The sequence below is a fragment of the Tupaia chinensis genome, unplaced genomic scaffold, assembly GCF_000334495.1.
Source record: "Tupaia chinensis unplaced genomic scaffold, TupChi_1.0 Scaffold145208_1, whole genome shotgun sequence".
Taxonomy (NCBI): Eukaryota; Metazoa; Chordata; class Mammalia; order Scandentia; family Tupaiidae; genus Tupaia; species Tupaia belangeri.
In genome coordinates this window covers 1,914,883-1,935,655 of record NW_006205068.1, presented here as the reverse complement: position 1 = coordinate 1,935,655, position 20,773 = coordinate 1,914,883, and the positions used below count along the sequence as shown (strand labels likewise).

Below are 20,773 nucleotides of genomic sequence, written 5' to 3'. Positions count from 1 at the left end.
AAAATCCAGAAACTACCTCTAACCCTGTAGCCAGTGACCACGGGTGCACCACGCAGGGTCCTCTGAACAATGTCTCCCCTGTGGTAGGGTACTCTTTGCAAATCTGGGCTAGTAGTCAGTAAGCACTCAACAAGCATGAATTCCTGTCTCTCCTGGGGCTGCACTGGTGCTGGCGCTGATGGACAAATGCCCTGTGTCCTAGCACCTATCCTTAGAGCCTAGGAGACGTGGGCAGCCCTGGAGCTGACGGTGTCTGTGAGCAGGAGCAAGGAAAGGCAGCAGACATTGGCTGCATGGACAGCAGGGGACAGGCGACTCCGGGCAGGGGACCCACGCGGCAGAGGTCTGTAGGGAAGGGATGTGGACCTGATCCCTGAGTTGTAGTCTCAGCCTGGAAGCCTCCTATTTTTATTTCAATTACCTTTTCCAAGACAGGTTCAGTCTCATTAGCATATTCAAATACAGTCCATTATTATTTGAATTAGCTGTTAAGTAATTAGCTCTAATTGATGAGCATTCCCCCTACTTCCTCACATATTTTTTGGTTATTTACATCCGCTTCTAACCAACAATTTTAGGTAATTACATGCCACTCACTCGTCTATTGGTGCGCACATGCACACACACACACACACACACACACACACACACACACACACACACGCGCGCGCGCGCGCACACACACTTCTTCGACAGGTTCCCCTTCACCTCTCAACACTCACTCCCAGCCTGAGTGCCTAGGGGTGAGGGTGTGGCAGGCAGACCCTGGGGTCTTCCTGGCTCTTGCCAGGCCCTCCAGAGGGTCACCTGGCCTCCAGCTGGGCAATGCGGCAGAGCCCAACCCCTTGCCAGCCTTCAAAGCTCTTTGCTCCCAGAATCCCCCTTGTCCTGAAGACGCCACCTCCTCTGGTCACCGCATCCCCACCCGAAGGCACTTTCCATCTGTCCTGAAGTCAGTCACCAAGACAGAGAATGGTGGCGTCATGCATGGGTCGGGGCTTTGACCATATCAGAGCTGTGTGACCCTGGGAAGATGACTGACTCTGCTTTTCAGCCTCAGCTTCCCTGTCCGTAAAGTGGGGATAAAGTGCCTCAGCACAGTGAACGAAGAATGAGGGTGCAGTGAGACGCTTCCTGGAATATCCTTAGTGCAAACGCTGCTGCTTTACCGCTTCTTGTGTTGTTGCAATGAGTGAAGGAGGATGAACGGATGGTCTAACCTGGGCAGATGGGGAGCCTCAGCTTTGTTAACTGACTAGCCCAGGGTCTCACACTTACTGCAGCAGCCACAGAACCGGGCCCCGGGCCTAGGGCTTCTGCTGTCGGACTTCATCTTCCCGGGTTACCATCTTGGCCTCGTCTGGTATCTAGTATCCTCTGTTCCCAAGCAGTAGTTGCCCTGGAGTTGGGGAGGTGCTAGGAAGAGACCCCAGTTTGGGACAGGGCATTTCTAGTGAACTTGCCCAAGGGTCTGTGCCTAACCATCCCAGCCTCAGTTGTTTATCTCTGTTCATCCTGGATGTCCGGGGGATCTGAAGGAATGTTGGTTGCAGCATGCTTTGATTTATTTCCTCCTGACCTGCTGGTCCCAGAGCTTCCAGGGCTGCAGCCCCAGAGGCGATCCCTCAGCCCCACCCCAGTACCTGGGCTAGAGCAGTGGCGAGAGTTGGAGCTGGTCACGATGACCATGGTCTTACTCTTCTCCATGCTCTGCAGTTCTGCTGACGTGTCTTCCTCACTCTGCTCCCAGCACGTGCTTCCACGTGTCAGTTCATGGTGTGGCTCAGGAAGTTCCTGGCCTTTCTGTGTCATTATTAAGGGATAACGTCCATGCAGTTAAGTGCACACATGACTGGTACCCAGAGGCTCTGGCAGATGGGATCTTCTAAGGGGGAAATGGCTCAGGAGGCCATCTGCATCCCTTCTTACCCACTCCCCCTCTCTGTCTCTATGCAGTTGAAGCTGTCTTGGCGATCATTTGTCCTACAGTTTGTCCTGACCCAGGCTGTTCTTCTGAGTCCGGAAAGAAGAAGAAGATGCCCATGAGCCCCACAGGGAGGAATCCTGCAGCCTGCACTTCTCAGGTGTGCCAGGTCATTGGTGGGCTCTGACCCACAGGTAAGAGACCTTCCTGCTTGTTATACTCTCAGCAAGGGGGCAGGGCCTATTCCCACTGACCCGAGAGGCAGGAGTGCACAGTCCTTTGAGGAGATGGAATCAGATACAACCCCCTGCAGAAATCAGTGTGGCGTAGGGGTTGACTCCTGGTTAGAGGGCGCTGCCTGCCAGATGCACGGATGGGCAGCGGCTGAAAGGGCAGCCTCAGGACTGGACAAGAGGAGCCTGGAATAGTCTGAGTGGTGGTGGATGAGTGGGGGCAGCCCCGAGGGGTAAAAAGAGCCTTTATTTTCCATTTTTCATCACATTATGTGAACAGATGTGGCACAATATGTCTTGATGTAAAACCACTGCTATGTGACATGGCTTGGTTATGTCGTTAACACCAACTTACACTACATACTTAAAAACAGACCTTTATATGAAAAAAAAAATCCAAAATACCTGGATTGAATGCCTAGATGAAGAAGGGGGGCTGAAACCATCAGCCCAGTGGCAGGCCAGAGGTTTCAGTGACCAGCCATGTTGGGTCTGCTGGGAGCATTACCCTCCTGCTGGAAGGTTGGTAGACAAGTTCTTTCTCCATAAGACTTCCTAGAAACTGCAGATGTGCCCTCTTTTGGCAACTGTACTTTGGATTTTTCCAGGCCATAGATACTTCACCCAGTTCTGGGGCTCTGACTTGACAGTTTTCAAACTTAGCTCATATGTAGGTCCTGTTACGTAGGTTCTTTGTCTAATAGAGCTGGGTTGTAATATCTCACTTTACCAGAAGGAGCTGCTGCTGGGACATGTCATAGTACCTTGAAAAGCATGAATTTAGGCTTTAGGTTTTCATCCATCCAAGTACTAACCAGGTCCCACCCAGCTTAGCTACCGAGATCAGACAAGATCGGGTGCGTTCAGGGTGGTATGGCTGTAGACTGCTTTGGGTTTTCTCAGTAGATTGCTTACCTTCTGTATTCAGACATTAAAGAAGTCTACATATTGAGTGTATTTAAAGTGAGCATGATACTTAATGCTCTGCCAGTTCTAACACACTGCAAGAGGAAGGCGTTTGGGAATTTGTGTGGCTGTCTCTTTCATTGCATAGGAGAACAGAGATTCCTTCTAAACCCCACCCCCCCAAACTATGCCTTTCTCTGCTGCTGGTCAGGTGGCTCTCCAGACTTCTCTGTGGCTTTAGAGTGAGGTTTCTCGTGGCCAGCAGGTGGCATGGTGCTGGACTCTCACATGGCCAACCAGGGTTCAAGTCCTGGACCTGGTGATTTGCTTTATCACTTTCTCTCTCACTCTCTCTGTGTCTCTCTGGTCAAATTTTAAAAAATAATAATATTGGGGCCGGCAGGTGGTGGGGTGGTTAAGAGCACTGGACTCCCACATGGCCGACCACAGTTTGAGTCCCAGACCTGGTGGCTTACTTTCTCACATTCCCTCCACCCCCCATCCCTCTCTAGTCAAATTAAAATAAACAAATAAATTTAAATAAAATAATTATTTAAATTAAAAAAATAATATTAAGTAAATTTAAATAAATAATTCTTAAAAAAAAAAAAGAGTGAGGTTTCTCAGGATGATAAGTTGGGTTTGGCTCTTGGTGAGGGGGTCCCAGAACTCCTCATTTCCTGGAGCCCATCTTGTCCCCTTACTCCTTCCCACTGTAGCAGTTACACTCCCTCACCGGGGCTGGGCACCACTTACCCTGACACACCTTGCGCCATCTCCCATCTGGGAGGCCTTCGGGGCCATTTGCTGCTGCCAATGGGGACACTGAGGCCCAGAAGGGTCACATAGTGATTCAGAGTCAGATCTGGGGCTAGGTCTCCTTCTCCGACTTCCACCCTAATGTGAGTTCTGCCACATCTGTTTCCTTCCTCCCCACCAAGGCTAGGAGGCAGTATGGTACCCAGGGTGGAGAGGGCAAGCCTTCTGCCCGGAGCAGGCAGGGAGAGGCGCTGCAGCTGCAGAGGGCGGAGCCAGGAGTAACACTGCGGGACACCAGCCTGCCGCTGACTTCTGCTCTGCGCCACCCTCACTTTCCACGGGGGTGCATTTCCCTTACCTTCTCCAGTCCTTGGTCTACTGCCACTCATGGCTCTAGCCCACTCTGTTGCCTCAGGGTTCTAGAATATTGGTATTGGAAGGCACGTGTGGGATCATGAACCCAACTTTTTCACTGTGTAGAGAAGCCTGAACCTCGGAGAAAGGAAGGGACTCCTGAGATCCCCCAGGAAAACCTTCATAAAGCTGGAACTGGACCCAGGTATTCTTTTTTTTTTTTTTAAGAATTATTTTATTTAACTTTATTCATTTATTTTTTAATTTGACCAGAGAGAGACAGAAAGAGAGAGAGAGAGAGAGAGAGAGAGAGAGAGAGAGAGAGAGAGAGAGAGAGAGAGAGAGAGAGAGAGAGTAAGCAGCCAGGTCCAGAACTTGAACCTCAGTCAGCCATGTGGGAGTCCAGGGCCCTTAACCACCATGCCACCTGCTGGCCCTGGACCCAGGTATTCTGGCCCCGTCCTGGAGCTCCTAGTGACATGTCGGGCTGTCCTACCTGAACCAGGATCTGCAGAGACTCATGTCAGCCCTGTCTCTGTCCCACTTGGGCTCTTCAGTCCCATCCCTGACCCCCAGGAATATTCCTTCTTTCCATCTGGAGTTCCTCCCTTCATGCCCTGCCAACCTTGACTCCAACTCTGTACTTGGGAGAGGGTTTCCAGAGCCCCATCCCCTGGGAACACAGTGAGGGCCAGGGCTGGGGCCAGGTCGGCAGAGCTGACCAGCGATGTTTTCTCCGGGTATCGATCCTGTGTCATGTGGGTCCCGTCAGTTGGCCTAGAAAGTAGAAGTGGAAGGTGGCGATCCTGGGGTGGGCAGGGCCACAGGTAGGAAGGGCAGCCTGTAGGACCCCAACCCAGCCTGTGCCTCGAGCAGCCAGAGGCTAGAGGAAAGAAGAAGGGGTATGGGTGGAGGGGACAGGAGAGGAGAGAGCAACAGAGGGGCCCAGAAAATAGAGGGAGACTTCCTGGAAGAAGAGGAGACAGGCAGAGAAGCTCAGAGAGACACAGAAAGAAAGAGCTTGGGGGCAGGGGGAACAGACACAGAAAGACAGAGAGAGACCAGAGAGACACAGAAAGAAAGAGCTTGGGGGCGGGGGGAACAGACAGAGAAAGACAGAGAGAGAGAGATCAGAAACAGACATCCCAGTTGTCAGCTCGTCATCAGCATAGTCAACAAACCTGCCCAGGCTGCCCTGGTGGCCAGAGCTCAAGAGCACTGGGTCCACCTCAGGGAGCGTGCTTGCTGGTGTGAGGAACTGACTGACCCCGGGACACTCCCAGAGCGTGCAGAGTCTGTGAAGGAGACCGAAGGTCTCTGCGGACCTTTTCTCAACAGAGGTTTCCCGAGGCTGGAGCTGTTGAGAAGACAGGGCAATCTGAGGGGATGGGGCAGCAGTTATGACCATACCAGTGGCCTAAGATCTCCACGACCTCCGGACTGAGACCCTCACCCCAGTGGGTTGTCACACCCGCAGTGGACAGCCCACAGAGGCTCAGGCTGCGGTGGAGAGTGGACAGTTAGGGTGAGAGCGAGGCTGGGCAGACTTGACTGTGCTGGCACAGCTGGACAGGGGTGCAGAACAGAGCAGATGCTTCAGAGCTGGGCACTCCTGAGACTCCTGGCAGCAGCCCTCTGCCACCCCCTTTGTGCCTTTGCCTGTGGTGGCTCTTTGACCTGGCACACCGTCTCCCCTAAGTCCTCCTGTCTCTGGAGTTAGACTGACCCACCCTCCTGCTGGGTGTTGGATGTGCAATTCTGAGTAAGCCATGTTCTCCTGGTGACCTCCAGCTTTCCTGTCTGTGCAGTGAGCACAACAATTCTTCTCCGTAAGGCGAGCATTCAGTGGGATGTGTGAATTGACTGACATTAAGTAGGTGCTCAGGAAACAGCTGGAAATATTGTCCCTTTCCCTGTCCCCCATGATCTGAGCCGGGTGCCCAGTAGTCTCTGAAACTCTGGTGCTAGGTAAATGTTAATGCTTCCCTTCCCTCTGGAGATACCTTCGTTCCCAGCCCACTCTGCTGCAGGCCCCTCCAGGCTTCCGGCAGGCTGGTAGGGTTGTGTCAACACCGTGGCCTGCAGAGCCCTCACGAGGCTCTGGACACCTCTGGCTTCTCTTACTTGGCTGCAGGTTCTGTGACAGAAACCTCCTGGGCTCAGCAGGTGGTAGACACTGAATAAATGTTTGTTGAATGAATGGATGGGAAGTTCCCAGCCCCGCCTACCTAAGAGCACAGGTGGCAGAACAGATGGCCTGCAGCTCCCATGTGCTCTGACAGAGGAGCGCAGACCTTACCTTAAGCCTTCCCGGGAACAAGGGGTGGGACACAGTTTCCAAGATCACTTCCAGACACCTCGCTTTGTCGTTCAGCGAGTTGAAGTTTCTCTACGTCACTCCTGCCTCCTCTCTCCATTTCTCAGTACCCAGGACTCAGCTCTGGAAGTTGCTTATATTGCTTATATTGGCAAAGACCCCAGAAGGAAGCTTTCTGTGTGTCCTGGTGATCCCCAGTGACCTTGGCTGGACACTTTGCCCTGCCCCAGGAGCAGAGCCACAAGAGACAGAGCCTGATCTGGTGGCTCAGTGGGAGGCAGTTTGACAGAGAGGGCTCTGGGAGTGGACAGAGGTAGAGCCAAGACCCTCTGTGCAAGACCCTTCCTCTCTGCACGCCTCAATTTTCTGCTCTGAGAAATGGGAATGATACGGTGGCTAGCAGAGATGTTGCTAAAACTGCAGCTGAGAGTTGGCGATGTCCTGATGACTTGGCCAAGGCCACCCAGCAAATCCCCGGGTGCCTGCTCCTCCCCCAGCACAAGCGTGCCCGGCCCCTCCCCCACCTCTCCAGGAGCCGAGTTATTTATCAGCTGGCGAGTGACAGGCTATGGTTGGCCGTTGAGCTGCTGTCCAGAGATCAGCTGGCGGCTGCAGAGCAAATAGCCCGAGCTAATTAGCGAAAGGTCATGCTGGCTCCTGGAGCCCCGCTTTTGAAGTCCTGCCTCACACAGGCAGGCTAGAAGGAATCTCGGCCTTTGAGTTAGTGGCTGGGTGATCAGGATGGCTTCAACCCCCTGCCCACATCTCACCACCTCTTTGCCCAGCCCAGGACTCCGAGGCTTCTAGAGATTCCCCAGCCTCAAGGGAATCTATCTCCTTCCCTAGGCTGGACCCACCACCAGCCACAGTTAGCCCCCAGTGTGCAGCGGGGCAGGCTGCCTTCACCAGCCCCTGGTCCTTGCCCCGTGCCCAAGGTGGTCTGTCTGAGCCGTGGAAGGACAGGGCTGCCCGGTCTCCCGCCATAGCCATCCCTTCACCGACCCCACATCCCCTCCAACTGTGTTTTTACCATTTTTCTCTAAATCAATTCACTTTTTTAAAAACTTAAATACATTTATTTAAAAGAGAAGCTTTATAGCACTACTACAAATGGAAAACAAGCCTCCCTTGCCATAAATAGAATTCATAATCATAAAAATAAATTCGGTGGAAACAAAACAATGTTATTAAATTCTAGTCAGATTCCGTAGCCCCAGGGGAGGCTCAGCTCCCAAGGCCTGCTATTGCTTTATTTAAAAAGGAGAGCAGCGAGTGTACAGAGGTGTTCAAGGCTTACCAGCCCCGATCTGAGGCGTTCTTCCCGATAAAATCATGAGCATTGGAAAGAATTAAACAGAGAGTAACTTTCTAATAAAATGATTCAGTATTATTTTCTGCTGTGTCAGCGGGGATTGAATTTGGCTGCACAGGGCAGGAACCCAACCACTGCAAGGTTGAACCCTGCATGGGGACTCATTTTTCTCAGGTAAAGAGGGCAGTAGTGAGGTTGGTGCATGGCCTAAGGAAGTCCTCAGTGACCCAAGTTCCTCGCAGCCTCCTGCTCCGCCATTGTGGCCATTTGTCCTCATAGTCTCAAGATGGCTGCTGCCTCTAGCCATTGGATCTGCATCTCAGGCTGCAAAGAGTTGGGGCGGGAGGGAGTAGGAGAGAGGCCAAGGAAGAGGAACATGCCAGGAGTAAGTCTGTTTCTTGTTTACAGAAAGGTGACAACAGACCCGTGTGCGCCCATTCTCTTGTTCACTGACGGTCTGGTACCAAGTAGGTCATCCTCCTGCCACGTGTGTTTTGGTGCCTACTAATCGCCAGGCAATCGACCTTTGGCTTCCTGGTTTCACAGGTCACATGCTGCCGTTTGTGAAGAGTCAGGGCATCCTTCAGCAGCCTTCCTGCCCCTGGCCTAAGTCCTTCCCCCTTCCTCTACCCTGTACTTGGCCCCTGCTGGCTTTGGGCTTCTCAAGTCCCCTGCAGGGGTGCCCAGGTGTCAGTCCTCAGCTCAGTCTGAGTGACATTGCTCCCTCTGGGCAGCCCTTGCATGACAGCCCTCTCCATGGCCCTGGGGCTCTGTCACGCCCCCTTCCCACTAAGCTCCTCCTCCTCTCCGCCCGGCCTCTTTTTTTTTGGGTGGGGGGGTGGAACACAGAAATGGTTTATTACCTGTTGATGATAATGTGTATAGTATTCTCAACTGGACTGGTCTGAGGTGTATTTCATGTTCGGCAAATTCTCTTTATAAGCCAAATGATGTATAGTGATGGAATGTTTAAAAAAACCCAAATACTAAATAAAAAGAAAGCGAGATCTTCCCTCTTCAAGCACAAAGTGGGAAAAAACAAACCCTACAAATGGCCAATCCGCCCAGCCTTTTCCTGGGCTTTTTGGGTCGCCAGCCCCAAGGCAGGCCAGGCTGCAGGGATCAGGTTCCTACTCTTAGATTGAATTTGTCTTTTCATTTTCTCTTTCATCACATCCCGAGGCTCTTGCAACTTACTTAGAAGGGGCAGGGCTGCGGGATGTGGAGGAGGCCCTGCCTCTGGCCTTGCCTTCCATCTCCCTCTGGCCTGGGGTAGCTGGGTAGCTCGCAGGTAGCTGCCTCTGACCCCAGTTCACCCATGCCTGCTGCAGACTGCGTCTCTCAGCCTGAGCCATAGCCCCTTCCCTTCATAAGCTTTCTCCCCGCCTCTAACATTGGCTCTGACCCTGTTCTGCCACCTAGTGCTGGTACCAGCCGTGGACCCAGGTTAGTGTGGGCACTACTGCCAACCAGTAGTGCACCTGAGGCAAGTCGCTTGACCTTTCTGTGCACCTTATGTGGTGAGGGAGGAGAACAGCTGCGCGTGGGGTTTCAGGTGAATGAGAAGGAAGCCCAAACCTCTGTCTCCCCCCTGCCCCTCACATCCTTCTCCAACTCCTTACCCACCCCAGTGGTCCAGCCTTGGCTTGGGGCCCTCTCTAGGGTAGCTGCTCAGCCTCCTCCCACCCCCACCCCTGGCTGAATGGGCCAGGACCATTGTGGTACATGCTGGAGGACCAGGCCCAGGGCCTCATACCTCTGGGCCCTCGTCTGGTGAGATGACAGGCCTGGACAACTTCTGAAGCCCAGCTGGGGTCATGGCATGTGCCTGGTGAGCCTTCTGGGCTAGGCCACCCAGTCATCTTCCCTACAGAGCCCCCAGCTGCCTTCTTCCTCCCTGCTGCTGCCCTGGGCATGTGTTTGTGTGTACATATATGTCTGCCTCCTGGGGCTGGCACAGCTATGTGCTTGCACATGTGTGGAATACCCAGGCCTCACTCTGTGCACAGTCTATGCACATGTGCACATGCATCCCCATGCATACACGCCTTCGTGTTGACCCCTCGGGCCCGTGTGCACGTTGTCACCTCCCTCCTCCTCGCCCCAGAGACTCTCAGCTGAGGCTGCAGCCTTGTTCCCCCAGCCCCACCCCATGAACTGTGAATCCAGCAGCCAAAGTGGGTCAGAGAGGAGCAGAGAAGCAGGAGGCCTGGGGAGGGGAGACGGTGCCAAAGCCGGGGTGATGGCAGCCGTGGGGGTGATGGGAGGGAGGGGGAATCAGGAAGAAGAGCAGAATTTAGAGCAGGCACAGACCAGGCGGCAGGCATGGGGCACGGGAGCCAGAGGGAAATTAGCAGACAGGACTGTTGTTTTTTCATAGTAATGATTTGATATGGAGAGACATGGCCCAGAGCTTGGGGAGTCGTTTCCCTGCCAGAATGTGCAAGAGAGAGGGAGGGAGAGAGGGAGGCGTGGAGGGGTATAGCACCTACTGTGTGCAGGCCTCTCTGTGCCTGAGCCCATCTACTCCATCACCCAGGGGAGGATGTCCTCAGTGCTGTTGCACCCGGGAAGCAGAGACAGAGAGAGCCTGGCATCTGCCAAGAGTCTGGACCCAGGAGGTCTGACTGGCACTTTCCAGTTTGTGGCCCATGAGGCTCCTGCCTCTCCTGGTCCAGGCTGCTGTGGACGCTGGACTGCCCCAGCCCAGTGGTGTGTAGTGTGGCCCTGAAATGCTATGAGTGCCTCAGCAGGCCCCCGGGTCCAGGCCTGCTCAGCTGATGCTCTGAGACCAGGGAGGGGCGGGTGGAGGCAGGATAGTGCACCCAGCCTTCAAGCCCATGATATGGCCCTACTGTGTACTCCCCTCAGGCACGGAGGAGGGAGCTGGAGGCCCAGTCATGTCCCCGGGAGCCCAGGCCTGCCTGGGGACATGGCCCACAGGGGTCCTGACCCTCCCAGACAAGAACTATGCATGTATGCAGAGCTCAGAGTAGCAGACAGCAGAACAGATTTCTGGGAGGTCAAGTTGGGAAGGACTTGGATGGGCAAGAGGAGAGCTTTCTGGCGATGAGAAATGGCACCAACAGTGGTGTCCCCACAGCACACAGCCTGTGCAGAGCATGGGAGTGGCAGGTGGGGCCATGATGCAAGAGTAGGAAGAGGATTTGGCATGGTGGGGACAGTCTTGCACATGGTCTATACTTCTTCTGCCTCTCCTCTCTTCCCCATGCCCCCCAGAGTAGAGTACCTCTAGATCTTGCTACTCCCCCCCCTTGGTAATCCCAGAAGACCCTCATCTGTATTAGAACAAGCTGTTGAAACAAAGTTCTCCAAAAATATGGTAGCTTAAATACGAGTTCATTTCTTGCTTATAAAATAGGTCAAAGGCTAGTGGTCTAGGGCTGGTATGACAGCTCTGTCACCATCGTTTATGGCTTCTATGCCTCAAACCAAGGTGACTGCTTCAGCTCCTATCATCACATCTACATCCCAAATGGGCAAAGAGCATGCATACCCATTCCTTTTAAGGGTGTGATTCAACTCCACTCATAGTCTATTGTCTAGTTTGGTTACAGGTTGTGCCAATTTGCAAGGGCAGAAGAAATTGTAGTCTTTAGGTGGGTCCAGCTTAAACTGTGGAGTCTAAGTGGTAAAGGAAGAAGAGAATAGAAACTAGTGACCAACAAGAGGTGTCAGTCACACGTTCTTCATGGACATCCTGGAACCTTGGACCTTTGGGGATGACAAGTATACGGGGCGTACCTAGCCAACCTGGCTGGAAATGGGAGTTGGGGCTGGGGGTGACTGGCCCATTCATGGGGCCCCACCTTGGTCCTGGCAGAAAGCTTGCTCTCAGAAACAGCTATGACAGGGGCCAGCAGATGGTGTAATGGTTACGTCACTGGACTCCCACATGGCCGACCGCAGTTCAAGTCCTGGACTTGGTGGTTTGAAACTCATGCTGGGTGCATGTGCATGTGTGCCCAAGATCCCGGGAGGAGAATGGAGAAGGGATTGTAGCATGGCCATCCCCCCTGGGGGGTGATTTCTCACTTTCCTTTTCACTGTCTCTGCCTCTGTATCTCTCTCTCAAAGCTATGATGAAAGAGGGAATCATTAGCACATTTTAAATGGAAAGGGCTCCTAAAGAGTGGGTGACTGTATAATTCATTGTCCAAACCCAACTCCTCTGGGAGTAAAAGGAGACGGCACTAGTAATTACACTGCAGCAACAGGGCGAAGCAGGCCGTGTGGTCAGGCCACCTAGACACCGTCTTGCCCACGTTCTGCTTGGGGGAGCTAAGGTTCCAGGCCACATCTGGGCTGATGACAGAGCCATGCCAGGACTCCAGAAGGACCTCCCCCATCAGCCATTAGTTCAAATTCTCCCTCACCCTGTAGTCCTCAGCTCTGAACTTGCGTCATCCACTGTTGACAGAAGGATTCTGGCATCTGCCCTCGCTTCTTTCCCTCCTGTGAGCCTGCATTTCCTGCAGAGGTTCAGGGTATAAGATGCACCAGAGGCTGGAAGCTTGGGCAGATCCCCCCCCACCCCTTTTTTTAAACTGGTAGCAAGCCAGGGCTGGCCTGGAGCTGTCCTAGGTCCTGACCACCTACCTGTGTGGAAGTAGGGGGCTCAATGTGGCCAGCCGTCACTGGACTCCCACACGGCCAACCATGGTTCAAGTCCCAGATCTGGTGGCTCAAGGTGACCCACCACCTCCTCTCCACAGCCTGTGGGCTCCCCTTCCCTTTAACAAGGCCAGGTCTGAGTTAGCAGCCCTATCCCGTGTCTTCCTTCCTCAAGCAGGGCCCTCTGGACACACGCTCTATGAAGACACCTGTCTCTTAGAGATGGCTCCCTTCCACCCCTGCAGGGCCGGTCCTCACTCAGCTCAAGGTGGGGCCGACAGAAGAAGGAGCTGTGTGTAAATGGGGCTACTAATTCTGAGTCCCTGAGGAAGTCAGCTTCCCAGAACTATTTGCAGAGTCTTCTTGAAAACTGAAGACACAATAGAGCCCAGAAAAACCACCTCACATGGTGAGTTCTAAGTGCTGTGATGAGGGCAGGAGCAGATGGCTGGGAGGCAGAGGCCTCCTCTGCCCTCACCCACCTCCACAAGCCTTGGCCCTACTGCCCCATGCTGCCTGTCTCAAGCTCCTCTTCCTTAGCCCAGGAATAAGACTCAGCAGACAGGGTCCTGACATGGTTCCTTACAAGTCTGATGCTGCCTGCCACTGTCTCAGGCAGACACCTCTCTTAAACCCCACCCTCACCCATTCCCTCTATTATGGAGAAGCCAGTAGTCTTGTACTTAGGCCCAGCCTGGACAGAGCCTAGAGCCTCTGCCCACACTCCTGTTGACAAGAGGAAGGTGGGAAAAGACAGGGGCACTGAGCTCTCAAACTTGTGCTACAGGCTTCCTCCACTCACCTTTGTTTTCCCCAAAGGCCTTCCAGTTTACCTCAAGACCTTAGTCCATGCCTGCTCAGAGGCTGCCCAGCCTCCAGAAAGAGGCAGCAGGACCACACTCCAACAAACTTCAGGAATGGGGATCCTGCCAGCCTCCACCCAGGCACAGCAGAGAACACCCTGAGGCTGTATGCCAGGGAACCAGTGCTGGGTTAGTGGCATGAATGAACGGAAAACCATCTTCAATAACTCAGCTCTGTCTAACTGGGCAGGTGGTAGACCAGATGGTTCTTTGCACCAGCATCGTGTGCCAAGAACTTCAGCAGGTTGTGAGTGTTTTTCTGAGCTCCTTAAATGCTCCTTCCTGTTCCAGGGCATCTCGGGCCCTTGAGCCCACCTCTCCCCTTCCTGAGGCTAGCTCCCCTCCTCTCCTGAGCTTCTCTCCCCTCTCTTAGGGCTTTGGCCTCTCGTTCACAAAGTAGGCTACTGCTTTTCATTATATAACATAGGACATAATTTCATTATCATCAAAAGTAAAAACTGCCTGACACCAAGAGTAACTCCAACTCAGATTTCACATACTCTGATGGTGGTGTAGTCTAGTGGTCTAGAGGGCAGCCCCATGCCCATCCCGTCTGGGTCTAAGTCCCAGCCTGGCCACTTTCTGTGTGTTCTTTGCTCTGTCTGAGCCTTGACTTCCTCATCTGTAAAATAAGAATGAGAATATAATTTTCTGCTAGCATTGACACAAACATGTGTGGGCACTTGCAAAAGTAAACACGTGATAGAAGTTAGCTGGCAGTGGGACCAACAGATGGCATAATGGGTATGTCACTGGACTCCCACGTAGTCAACCGTGGTTCGAGTCCCAAACCTAGTGGCTTAAACTCACACCAGGCGCATGTGCGTGCATGCCCAAGATCCTGAGAGGAGACTGGCGGAGAAGGGATTGCAATGTGCCTTCCCCCCGGGGGAACTCTCCAGTGAGTGCACGTGCCCTATAGCAAAAATCTCTCAGAAAAAAAAAAAAAAAGAAGTTAGCTGTCAGTACTAGAACTAATCATCTCTTCCCTGGGAAATGTACCTGCAGCTTTAAACGGAAACGGGTCCAGAGACTTAGCAACTTGCCCAAAGCCCTCATCTGTAAGTGTCTACAGGGCCCAGGCTCTCAGCTACTCTGCTTCAGCGCCCCCTGTTGGGTACGAGGGAAGGGAGAGCCAAAAGAAGCCAGCCTACTCCTCAGTCAGCTCAGCCTCCTCTTGGCTACCCTGCCTGGAGGTACAACCAGACCCAGTAGCAACAGGGAGGTACAGAGGGGTCAGAAGAGCCAGGCCCTCAACCTGCTTGTACCATAATTTTGCTGTGTGACTCAGGGAATATCCCATTCCTTCTCTGGGCCTAAGTCTGTGAGTGCAAGCCCGTAAGAGGGCAGAGGCCAAAGCTGAGAGTTTCCTTCGATGCGGTTCCTTAGGTATGCTGAAAGGTACACGCGAGGGCAGGGACCTTACGAGGATATTTCAGCCTTGTTTGCTGGTGCCCGGCACGTAGTAGGTGCTTCAGATTCCTTGGCAACTGAAAAGGCTGCAACATGAAAGCCATCAGCCTGTGAGACGAGGGTTCAGCCTCTCGTGGGAACCATTTTCAGGGCTCCAAGTTACACGCTCACTGAGCTCAGTCCAGGAGATGTTTCCTCAGTGCCTGGCAGAGGCCAGACCTGCCTGAGAGGTCAGGGCTAAGAGGGTATTCCGAGGAAGGGGTCCCACAAGCAGTCAGTCACTATTTTCATCCAGGAATTTGTGAAGCTAGAGAGGGAATGAGAATGCCTCAGTTCAAGTGCCCCTCTGCCACAGACACCTGTGATTCTGAGACAGTCCCTTCCCCTCTCTGGTCCTCAGTGTTTCCAGCCATACAATGGGCACCTTTGTGTTACTCTCTATCAAACGCCCTTGGCTCGCAGCTCTGGGAGTCAGGGTCCTGAGACTGGTATATTCTACCCTTGCATCCTTCACTGCAATGGGTGTGAAATGGACAGCATTTGCCCCAGCCCTGGGATTGGCTAAGCTGAGCAGAGACCCACAGGGCACGGTCCTGGTCCTCTGGGTTACAGAAAAGGACACATAGACCAGAAAGGTGCCCCAGTTGAAGTAGAGGGCACTCTAAGGAAGTATGGCTTCCTGGACTCTGCACTAGACCTACTGAATCAGGAGCCCAGAGGCACGTCTTAGAAATCTCTGGTTTTCAAAAGCTCATGAGAGAGGGGGACCAGCAGTTAGCGTAATGGCTATGTTGCTGGACTCCCACGTAGTTGACCGCGGTTTGCGTCCCGGACCCGGTGGCTTAAAACTCACACCAGGCACGTGTGCATGCGTGCCCAAGATCGCGAGAGGAGAATGTAGGAGAAGGGATTGTGGTGTGACCATGCCCCCTGGGGGGTGATTTCTCGCTTTCTGTCTCTGGCTGGCTGGCGAGCACACGTGCCCTATAGCGAAAACCTCTCCAAAAAAAAAAAAAAAAGCTCGTGAGTGAGTCTAACGGCTATCCTAACCTTAGGAATAGCTTTTCAGCCCTCCCTGGCCTAGTGCTTAGTGGCATCTCAGAGGTCCCGGCTCTCCTGCACACTTCCGTCAATGGGGAGCTTAGTCTTACACAGCAGTTCATTCCATTTCAAAATATTTTAAAATTTATTATAAAATATTTAAGGCTTCTCAAATATTTAAGAAACTTCTAATAAATATTTCACTAATTATAAAATATTTAATACGACCAAAGGTCTAAGGAGTAATACAATGAATACCTGAATGCTTACCTGCCCCAGCTTAGAATGAATCCCTCATACACCGGAATCTTCCCATGGACTCGTATCAGATCCTATTACCCCTCTTTAAAAAAAGAAATTGTATATGTATATATATTTTAGTAGAATACATAAACATGAAATTTACCATTTTAACCTTTTTCTTAAAAAGCATTTTTCAGTTTGTTATTGGGTATGTGCTCTCAGCAGAGAGAGAAAGTGAGAAGTTATCCCCAGGGGAGATGGCCATGCCGCAGTCCCTTCTCTTCCATTCTCCCTTCGGGATTTTGGGCACTTATGCACACACACTCAGCGTGGTTTTCAAGCTACCAGGCCCCAAACTCAGGCTACTCAGTTGGCTACATGGGGTCCAGCTGCTTTAACCATCGTGCCACCTGCTGGTCCCCACTTTAGCTGTTTTTAAGTATACAGCTCTGCCGTGTTAAGTATACTCATGTGGTTGTGAAACAGCTCCAGGACTTTTTCATCTTGCTCTCCCTCTCCTGACGTAAACCCTTCCCTAAGTTTTGTGATGATTATTTTCCCATGGTTTTTATCCTTTCACTGTATTTGTATGAACCCCTATGTAATGTACTGCTTACATGTCCTACAGCTTTAGATATGGGGGACACGTGGCAGGTATTTTGGGCAGCTTATGGTTAGCCTGTGTGACATTTTTATGGGGTGGTCTCTATGCTTCATGTGTGACTGGGTGTCTGTTCTTGTTCAGTGCTGTATAGTACTCCACAGTGCACATACCCCCCCCCCCCCTTTTTTTTTTTTGGTAGAGATTGTTGTTATAGGTATATGGACTCACCAAAGAGAGAAAGACAAAAAGTGAAAAATCACCCCCCAGAGGGGATGGCTACACCACAATCCCTTCTCCTCCATTCTCCTCTCAGGATTTTGGGCATGCACGCACATGCACTCAGTGTGAGTTTGAAGTTGCCAGTTCCAGGACTTGAACCGCAGTTGACTACGTGGGAGTCCAGCAATATAACCATTGTGCCACCTGCTGGCACCGCCCTGTGGTGTTCTAGTGCACTCGCTGTGGACATCAGGCATCCACTCTCACTGCTGTAAACATGCCGGTGTGTGTGTCCTGGGACGCCTTTCTCAGGTTCTGCTAGGACCTCCCAGGACTGGGATGCGGGGCGTGGCCCTGTGCATCTTTGCCTTTGTGAGCTGTTGCCTGGTGTGTCCCAGAGTGCTGTGCCGGGCTGTGCTCTCCTTGCCAGGCTTGGAGAATCCCCTGGGAGGCTTGAGGCTGGCCCCACTCAGTGTCCATCCCTGGGCCCAGGGGAGCCCCTGCCTTGTGTGTGCTCTGCAGGAACCGGTGCTCGCAGGGCCCCTTCTCTCAGCCAGGCACCCCGTTTCCTCCCAGATCTCCTTGGGTGAGCTACTTTCGTCACATTTTCATCAGGCTCGCTCATTCACCTTGGAAACTCCTACATTAACCTGTAGGCCACATGACCCATGGTTTTTCACAGGGGCTCCAGGGCCAGACACCTTGGGCTTGAACCCTGGCTCAGCCACGCAGTAGCAGGCAAATTAATTAATAGAAGGAAATAATAGCACCGATTTCACAGGGTCATGCCAAGTATTAAGTATGTTAATATGTTCAAAGCTCTTGGAACAGTGTCTGGTGCATAGTAGATCCAATATAGGCGTGAGCTTTTATTATCCCCCTTGAAGTCTAGAATCAAACCCTTTGCCATGGCTGAGCAGTGCTGGACCAACCAGACCATCATCTCCTCTATTCTACCTAATATACCTCTATTAAGTCATCCTTCCTACCTTCTCAGGTGGGCCCCTTTATCTGTTAAACTTGCTCTTGCATCTTTCTTTTCCTCGGGGAGCGGTGTGGAGCCACACCTCCACTGACCACTTTCATGGGCAGGGTTTACTCTGTGGAATTATTGAGGTGGATTTAATGCAGCTAGAGGGGACATTTGGATCTTTGTCCTGGCCTTCCGGTGGTTCTCAAAGGTAATTCAAACTGCCGCTCACCAGGAAAACTTGGTGAGGATGGATTTACAGACTACCTCAGAGACTCCTTTGAGGCACCTCCATCCCTTGGAGCAGCTTGCACCCCTGTAGTAATTGGCCAAAGCCTGACTGGAGGCTGGGTCCCCACGAATGTTGGACTCCACCAGGGCCCTGTCAGGGAAGGTGAGTGTGTCTCACCTGATTCCTTCTGTGGACTCGCCAGCCCTTGGCCATCATGGCTTCTTCCCTGAGGTCTGGCTCACCCACACTTGTGCCATTTCCACTCCAGCACCTCCAGAGTCCTGTGGCCCATGCTGGTCTCATGGCCAAGTTCTCTTGGGTGTCACCACCCAGTCCTTTGCCTCCTTTGCTCAGACCTGGACATGGTCCCTGCCCTGACATCTGGCCCTGGTCCGTCCCCTTCATGGCCAGGCATGACCCAACTGAGGCCCATACAGAGACAGATGACAGGCGACAGGTGGGCAGGCAAGGCCTCAGGGGAGGGCACAGGCAGCGAGTAGAGCAGTGGGTGTGAACCGAAACACAAGACTCGAGGCTCGCTCCTGTCCTGATTGTGGCCTCATTTACTAAGTCGAGGAGAGAGGCGCGGACCTGAGCGGCAGCAGCCCCTCCCCCAGCGGGGTGTTTCCAGCACCTGCAGCTGCACTGGAATGCACCGTCTCCCGGCCTCGGACTCCTGCCTGCTGGGAACGTTAGATACTCGTGGGTGCCACACGTGCATGGGTGTCCATGCGTGTGCACATGTTGGATAAGGGGTGGGGAGGGATAAGTGGTAGGCCTAGGACTGAAGGGGTCAGAGGCTCAGGACTCCCACATAACACACACACACACACACGCACACACACACGCACACTTGCACTTACCCACATGAACATACACATGCATGCACAAACTCCTGCTTACCTTGGATTATACTGCTTGCACACATGCACATACCCATCACTCACATACACACGTGTACCCTCACGCACCAAAGTCACAGTGGCTCACACACTCACTCACATACACACACACACACACACCAAACTCCCAGGTCCCAGAAACCTCAGGCTAGGAGGTGCGGGATCCCCAGTCTGACCCCCTGCACACTGCAGCCCCCTCGGCTGCTCTGCCTGGCGCTGCAGACACGGGGACGCGGGGGACTGATGGCCTCTGGGTGATGCTTCCTGTCTCGGCCACAGCGCACCCACCTGCCCACTTTCCTTCCCGAGCCCTTCCAGTTGCTCCTCACCTTGGCCCTTTGAAGCCTGAGTGAGAAGATCTATTTATACCAACCGGCATATGGACCAGCCGAATGCTCCTTCTCAGACAGCTGCTGGCAGCACGCACAGCCAAACGCGGCTCCCAGGCCCCTCCCCACGGCAGGCCCACCCCACTCTCTCCTGTGGCCTCATGCCCTTGGCCTCCAAAGCCCCCTGAATCTTGGGGTTTGGGGTGCAGGGCTGCCGCAGAGGGGACGCTGGCCTCCAAGGGGATCTGGCCAGTTGTCTCCAGACAGGGGGTGTCTGGAAAGGTCCCCTGTGTCCCTTCTTCTCCCTCCCCCTCCTGGACACAGGCAGGTGTGTCTCACACCAGGAAGAGGGGGCAGCACGTGTGACAGGACTGAGGTCCGCACAGGCGAGGGAAGATGACGGCCTTGTTCTGTTTGTACTGGCACCCCGACCCCTCCACCGCAGGTGCTTGCCCACGTAGACCACAGATACTGAGCCAGTGAGGGAGGGAGAACTGAGTATGGGCAGAGGGCTGCAGCCTAAGGTCGAGGGCTGAGCTGGAGTGTGTGGGTCCCACACCGCCGGGCGAGGTCTGCCCCCTCCTGCAGCCCTGCTCTTCCTCCCTAGGGTAGCTAGACATGATGGAAACAAGGCCCTTTATTGTGACGGGGCATCTCCTGACATTGGGTTATACCAGGGGCCAAGTGAGGAGACTGAATCCTGCCCTTGATCTTTTCCTGAGAGGGGTTGAGAGATGAACTGAGTTTCGGGTCCTTCAGCCATGGTGGAGGGACCTTTGTTGACCTGTCTGTCTGTCTGCTTGGGCCTTACCGAGCGGTCTTTATTCCCGAGCTGTCAGACCGGTAAGTGCCCATGGAGTGTGCCTTCTCCCCCCGTTTGCAGGGAAAGGGTTCAAGAGAGACCAAGAGGCCTGTGGTCTACCCAAGCCCTCCCTAGCCCTGACTGTCAGGAGGAAGCAGCACTCTTTTACAGGCCACGGATGGAGTAAGTAGCGGGGCTGCAGCAGACCCTAGCCCTGTGCTCCCTGCTCACGCTCTGCCTCCCTAGCTCCATGTTGAGGGGATAGGCGTGTCCTTGAAGCACCAAATGGAAGGTTCCTCCTGCTGGCCCCCACCTCTCTCTGTTCTGGGCGTGGTCTCTCTCCCCCAACCTTGGCTACTGCACTAGCCCCCTGGCAAGGGAGCCCAGCCCCCGCCCAGCCCCCCTTCCAAAGTGGCTCAGGGACTAGCGAGAAGGAGCAGCTTCTTTCAGATCAATCCCATTCGGTGGCCTTTCAGCTGTAATTAATGTTTGCTGTGTTATTAGATTGATTTTTTATGGACTCTGAGAGATGAGGAGGACCTACAGCGCTGGCCTGGGTGAGCAGAAAGGAGCTGCCCAGCGCATTCCAGGCTGTCTTCTGCCTAAATTTCTCCCCCAAGAAGGCTACCACCCCAACTCTTGGGCTCCCCAGCCTGCGTCTTCCACTTGTTTTGTATTCTCTGTGCCCTCCCCTCCTAAACGCCTGGTATGATGT

The 20,773-nt window shown here is 53.3% G+C and overlaps 1 protein-coding gene across 1 annotated transcript in view; it reads left to right on the top strand.

Annotated features, from left to right (window-relative positions):
- The first annotated feature begins 1,959 nt into the window (after positions 1-1,959).
- Positions 1,960-20,773, top strand: part of ELFN1 (extracellular leucine rich repeat and fibronectin type III domain containing 1) — a 37,791-nt gene continuing 18,977 nt past the window's right edge. The window contains exon 1 of the mRNA XM_006167871.2: positions 1,960-2,118. The gene's annotated coding sequence lies outside the window, so the exon portion shown is untranslated. The remainder of the gene's footprint in view (positions 2,119-20,773) is intronic.